A 7,500-nucleotide genomic window follows, 5' to 3' on the forward strand; every position below is an offset into this window, starting at 1 on the left:
ATAACTTACCCTCACGAACTAAGAACATATCCGACCCAGTTTTGAAGACACTACACACAGAAAATGTAGATGATCCACAGCTGAAGGCAAACATATTGGATGGCATGGCTGTAATTCATAAATTATCAGATGAGCATATCAAAACATATCTTCAGATAGCCCAAGTTTTCGTGAGAGTAATTTATAGCAAAGCTACACACTTGTACATGTGGTTTTTGAGGGCTACGATGATGAAATATCAATAATAATTAGAACAAGGAATTGTAGGTGAGGCCAGCATGATGCATGTGCAAGAATGATGTGACTGGCAAGAAACAATTCAACACGCTACATAATCGCTTCTTAGGCAACTTTGATAACAAAGACCAGTTAATGACTTCCCTAGCAAAGAATATCCTTCACTTCCACTGGAAAGTACAAAATCAGTTATTGTGGGTACTAAACACGGTGCTGCTACCAATGGAATGAGAGTGTCCATTTTCAAAGCAACCAAGAGGAGTGCCTCTATCCTTTCTTCCAGCGTCCACATCATGTCTCCAGATACAGGTGTTTTTTTTATTAGCTTTGCAAAAGCTGCATTTCATGGATAACAAGAGATGTTTTGTTAAACTTCAATCTATATATCAAGCACTTGATGAGAATTTTTGAGGTGGACTGATAGATTTCCATGCTTTCACATGGTCGGACACCACTGGGTGGATAGCATGTAAAGGCAAACAAACGCTCGGGAAACTGTTCATAAAGGCAAAAATCCTTAAAGCATTTGCACAGGTGGGACAGAAAGATAACATAGCAAAGGCTGAGAAACTTCCCCCTACAAAAGCACCAATCAAAAAAAAATTCTATGAGCCCGCTAACAGGCAAAGGTCCGGCTGCTTGCAGACATACAAAATCACAATTTTCCATCCACTAACTATGGGTGGAATGAAGGCAACACGAATATAAGACGAAGGTGTCTGATCTTCCACCTGCTCTTGTGGCTGTGGCTGAACGGGTGAAATGTAAATGTGGGAAAAGCCGATGCTCAACTGAAGCTTGTTCCTGTAAGAAACATTGGCATGTACAGAGTTATGCGCATGTGATGAAGACTTTGACATATATGCAAATCCATATAACAAAGCTATACAAAATGGAACTTATACCACGAATAGTGAATCCGAGATGGAAGACAATATGGATCGACAAATATGAATGTAGTGGATTTACTTAATGCTGAATATCCCAGGTGAACAATTACATGTTTTTTTTGTTTTAGCATCAGTTCAATGCTTGACATTTCAAGTGGCATATGACATGTTTAATCCTAGAATGGTGAACCTCCATTTCAGAAGCTTGAAAGGTAACCACAGGAGAATTTCTCCAGATAATTAAATAATTGAAATAAAATACTTAAGCTGATAATTATTTAATTTGGAAAACATATAAATGAAATACTTCTTGTACTCTATTACTGAGCATAATATAATTGAGATTATCCTTTAATTTATATATATATTTTTTTTTATTTAGAAAAAAAATAAAGAATACTCTTACTTTGTAAAACTTATTTATTTAACATAAAAAAATCATACTAACCAGTTTTTTTTTTTTTTTCTTGGTGTAGGGATGTTCTTAGGTCATGGGACTATGCCCTGTCTGAGTTTTATCCCTATAGCTCGTCTACAACCTGTATAGGAGACAAAAAAAAAATGGATTAAGTTTTCAGTACATAAAAAATTATTTATATTTGTTATTTATTCTTTAAAAGCTTGAAGTATGGCTGAATATAATTCAAATGACTCAAAATACATCAATGAAGCACATTGAATAGTACACATACACTAACTTCTTAGATACAGTCACCACAGACAATATACAGATTTCGAAGACACATATCTTTTTTTACACCACTTTCAGTTCCTGAAGTGAAGTTTGACAAATTTGGTCTTTGCTGTATCACCCCTTAATTTTGGCTGGGAATTAGAAGAATGATCTCGTCTGGTGCCTACATCCTTAAGGAAAATGCTATTTGGTGATTATATATATATACATATATATATATATATATATATATATATATATATATATATATATATATATATATATATATATATATATATGCAGAAGAACCACAGGGAAATTGAAAATACGAAATATACGCTCAAGTCCTGACTAGTTTCGTGATACTTCTTCAGAGGACTGATTTATTGAGAGAGGTTTCTTTACATTTTATAGGGAAAGCAAACGTACGAACATACATATAGAGATTAAGAGAACAATGACACTCCCTTACCAGCTACCTGGGTCAAGTGGGCGGAGTCCCCAAGCTCATTAGACACCTGCCAAAGAGGGTCATCTAGTGGCGGGTAAGTTCTTGTTTTTTTGACTTTCAGTACAGTTTATTTATATGAAAACACGGTAGCCTTATCTATACAAATACATAAGCAAAACATATGTATGTATGTTGTTTTAGCCATTAGCTTTTCGATTTCTAGTGGCCTGGCATATGGAATATCAGGTACAACTTTTGTTAGTTCACTGTTCAAATGAGTAAAACGATTATGTACTCTTCAAGGAAGAATTTTTGCAAAGAATTCTTATTATTTGATCCATACTTAAATTTTTCGTCCTCTCTTTACGTTTTTCGTGTCTCATTGGCATAAATCCACTATACGCTTGTCTTTGGGTCACTCATTTTGGACACCCCTTTCTTTGTCCGGTTGCATGCATACTCATTCACAATTCATTTTCTTTTGGTCACGACACATCTCTCTCTCTCTCTCTCTCTCTCTCTCTCTCTCTCTCTCTCTCTCTCTCTCTCTCTCTCTCTCTCTCTCTCTCTCTCTCCTACTCCACCTTCGATCTTCCAACAAAGTTATGGTATCAATCCCTTTTCCTTTTTTCTTATTATATAAAATCTAACCTAGAAATGAATGATATCCCTCGTAGGCCTACTATGGGCTCATAAGTATATTTGTGAAATTCAGAATGTTCTCCCAACTGGAACTATTGTATTATTGTGAGGCTGGCTGTCATCAGATTAATGTCAGAAATGTCACAGTAAATCTTTATGTTTGTAAACTTACACAAGCCCAGCAATATCCCAAGGTTTTCAGCTTCTGTATATATATTTCAAGAAGCTTATTTTTATACTTGGTTTGGTTATAGTCATCTGTTTGTGATTCGCTTGTTTTTTGTGATATGTTCACATCTTTGACCTTTTTGTGTGTTTATTTATTTACAACTATTTGTTTATTTATTGCATTTTTCTACATACGTAAGGTAATCTTTGAATATATTTCACATAATTTACAATTGAAAATCTCGTTATTTTTTGGGTATATGAATTTCATTTCAAATTATATTTCTTAAACTCTTAGTTAAAATATTTTTAGCGTTAATTTGTATTTTGTCGAGTATGCATCCTTAATTTCTGCCTCAATTCAGATATCAAAAGATGAACATAAGATGTCCCATATTTACTCTTAACAAAGGAATGTTTGAATCGCTCTCAGCTTTTTCTTCCACTTATTTTTCCTAGATATTTTTACCGCCTTCATAATCACCTGATAACTCCTCTAGAGAAAACCCCTATTTATAAATTGATGCCGAAAATATCTGAAGCTTCAACCATATTCTTCAGCATAACCCTTCTTTGATGTCATCCTTCCTAATATTCCCCATTAAAGAAATTCAACACAACATCTCCATCCTCTCATGAGAGTCGGTTCAGCTTTGCTATGAACGTCACTTGATGGGATGGCGTCTTTGATCGTCTCTTGTACATATAGTACGTACTGACTCTGATTTTGGGTGTCGTTCGATGATTTACATCTGAACAAATTAGGGAATACATATCATTTCTCCTGTGGGGGAAAACCCTTGACGTAAATTATTTGAACAATATAAGATTTTATTTATAATTTTCCTCAGCTTCATTGTAGTAACAATTGGTCTTGACATATCTAATGTAGTTAATTACTGATAATAAAGATTCTCGTGCATCTATGTCCAAACAAATAAAAACTTAATTTTGTCAGAGCTATAAAATCTCAATTTGAAAACAGGAAATAAACATGACTAGATATTATGAGTAACACTTATTCCTTCTTAGGAAATGCCTTCCACCCACCCCAGTAAAAAAGATCCCTTTGAAATTAGATTAGCACAAACTTTTCACTGTTGGTCGGGCAAATAATGATCCCCGTACTAACAAACATATGCCCTGTATTTCCTTTTGTAACGATTTCAATTTCTTCTTTCTATTGTAATACAGTGTAGTAAACAGCAGTACAATTTCACACTCAGGCTCAAAATAACTCCTTTTACAAAGTTTGAATATTAAAAAAAAAAAAAAAAAAACATTTCAAATAACATTTTGTCTTATCCGAAAACAGGAACCGTATTTCGCCTAGAGATGAATGATGTACCACTCACTCAAACCTACGTCCATTTGCAAATGGTCTTCGGCTATGAGGATTTTTCTTCTCACATTTCCACCAATTGTCTTTCATTTCTCTTATATGAATCAAATCTTGAGAACAAACTCACTTATAAACTCCAATTTCATTATGGTAAATTTTAATGCCATCACATTAGCTTAGCCAATTATTAAAACATATAAATAAAATTTTTAATCTGATTTTCGTCAGTGACGGGACTCAACATTATTTATGGTTAAGAAAATAATATTAATATGGCTATATTTAGAAACGACTGAGTTTGGAGAAGGCAATATGATTATGAAAAGATGAAAAGAAAAAGAATTATTGATATATTATTTCGTAGAAATAAAATGGTCAATGCTCCTATCATCTTTATTTGGAAGCTTTCGACATAACTTCTGTCATATTGAGCCTATCTGCAATTGTTATTATGTAAAATTGATAATTAGGAAGATGTACATCCAAGAACTACCCAATTAGCACTAAAATCAAACTAATCAAAGAACATAAAACTATATAAAAGACCTTATTACTAATATATCTAGTCACCCGCAGGAAGTGATGACCACACACTCAGAGCAGCAACCCACAGACCATAAAACGGATCATTGGGTCACCGGCAACTGAACAGGTAAGCCCTCGTTCAAATGGGGTTTGTCTTAGAAATGTATAAAGACTCCAAGATTCTCAGTAATTTTGAAATTTTCCTTGGAAATGGCATGACCAGATTTAAATGAATTGTCATAAATGGCCGAAATTGGTTTCTTGCTTTAAGGTCTACTTGTTCGTATCGATCTCCCCCATGTGCTCAAAATGAAATTCAATCATTTTGTATGAGAGAACCGAGTTCGTTAAAAGGTGCATTTTCAACCTCGATGGCACCGTTCTTTTTTAGATTGAATCATTTAATCAGTGCAGTGCTCTTCAGAGGCGATCTTTCAATTATCTGTGTAATATCCCAGGAATGAAGCAATCTTAATTGGAATTTCCATTTTAGAACTTGTTCATTACAATTTAAAGTTATAAAAGAAGACATTATGAATCCCTTTCCGTGTTTCTGTCGTACATTCAGTTCACTTAATCGGAAATCGGAAATTCTCTCTCTCTCCCTCTCTCTCTCTCTCTCTCTATCTCTCTCTCTCTCTCTCTCTCTCTCTCTCTCTCTCTCTCTCTCTCTCTCTCTATAAGAATGTTGTGTGTTCAGCAGTCTTTCTCTTGACCTGAGAACTTCATCACATATTTTTCTCAACTTCACATCGGCGTCTTTAGTTCCACATCACCTTGCTGAAAGGGTACCACAGCTGAAGGACAGATTTCAATTTTCGTTCCTAAACTTTTTATCCACAACTAATCAAGTATTTTTTCAGTTTTGGGTTTTATATTTTCTCTCCTTTTTATCTCTTTTTAAGTTTAAAGTTTCATATCATCATTAAGTCGTTGACCGTCCCCAGATGGCAGAACGTCATTAGTAAATGGGATATTGGCAACTTTTTTTTTCATTGCCAAGTTCAAGTTTGCTTCATTCTTGAAGTTTTCATCGTCATTAACGTTGTCATTACCATCAGCATTTTTACCATTTTCTTCGAATTACTTATTTATTTAGTTTAGTGTCTCAACGATCTAACCATATATATATATATATATATATATATATATATATATATATATATATATATATATATATATATATATATATATATATATATATACTTACATATATATCCATATACATATATATATGTATATATATATATATATATATATATATATATATATATATATATATATATATATATATATATATATATATATAAATGTACGGGAAGGAAGAGAAGACGATGCATTGACGAAGTAAGAAATCTTTCGGGCCTAGATGAAACTTGTAGGATATGTCTGAGGCCTTTGTTCTTCAGTGGACAGGCAACTGCCGCTGATGAGTATATATATATATATATATATATATATATATATATATATATATATATATATATATATATATATGTATGTATATATATATATATATATATATATATATATATATATATATATATATATATATATATATATATAAATGTACGGGAAGGAAGAGAGGACGATGCATTGACGAAGTAAGAAATCTTTCGGGCCTAGATGAAACTTGTAGGATATGTCTGAGGCCTTTGAGTATATATATATATATATATATATATATATATATATATATATATATATATATATACTGTATATGTGTGTGTGTCCTAAGCCTTGTATGAAAATATGTAGAAGTATGTGTTTTATACATACTATGAATGTCACAAATTGTTGTGCGCGAACACTGAACTCTCTTATCGGTGACGTGTGTTAAGTCTGATGTGCGACGTGTTGTAAGCCTATTGGGTAGAGTATATTTCCATCACACCAGAGATATCCACAAAATCTAACGATTCCGAATATTGACAAAGGAACATTGCATCTACTTGTTCTGAGTGACAAGCTGTACCACTCGAGCGATCTGAAGAGTATCGGGCTGTGTAAAGTATATTCACAAACCTCTTTGTAATAAAGTGAAAAACCCCATGTTCCCATGTCTCATTATCTATCGACATATACATATATATATATATATATATATATATATATATATATATATATATATATATATATATATATATATATATACATATATGTATATATATATATATATATATATATATATATATATATATATATATATATATATATGCAGTATGTGTGTGTTTGTGAGTGTGTACACTATAATACGTATATATGCATATATACAGTATATGATATATATGTATGTATGTAATTACATACATATTGATATTATCATTATTATAACTATTGCTAGCCAAGTTATATTCCTAATTTCAAAAGCAGAATGCTGCAAGTCCAAGGGCTCCAACAGAGAAAGCAGCCCTGTGATGAAAAGAAATAGAGAAGTAACGAAGAAGCTGTGAAGGAGAAATAAATAGAAAAAATGGAAAATCAGTTAAGATTGGTAATGATGTTGATTAGATGTCATATATTAAGTATGAAATGGGACTTATGTCAACCTGTTCAAAAAAAAAAAAAAAAA

This window comes from Palaemon carinicauda, chromosome 8, assembly GCF_036898095.1.
Source record: "Palaemon carinicauda isolate YSFRI2023 chromosome 8, ASM3689809v2, whole genome shotgun sequence".
NCBI classification, from domain to species: domain Eukaryota; kingdom Metazoa; phylum Arthropoda; class Malacostraca; order Decapoda; family Palaemonidae; genus Palaemon; species Palaemon carinicauda.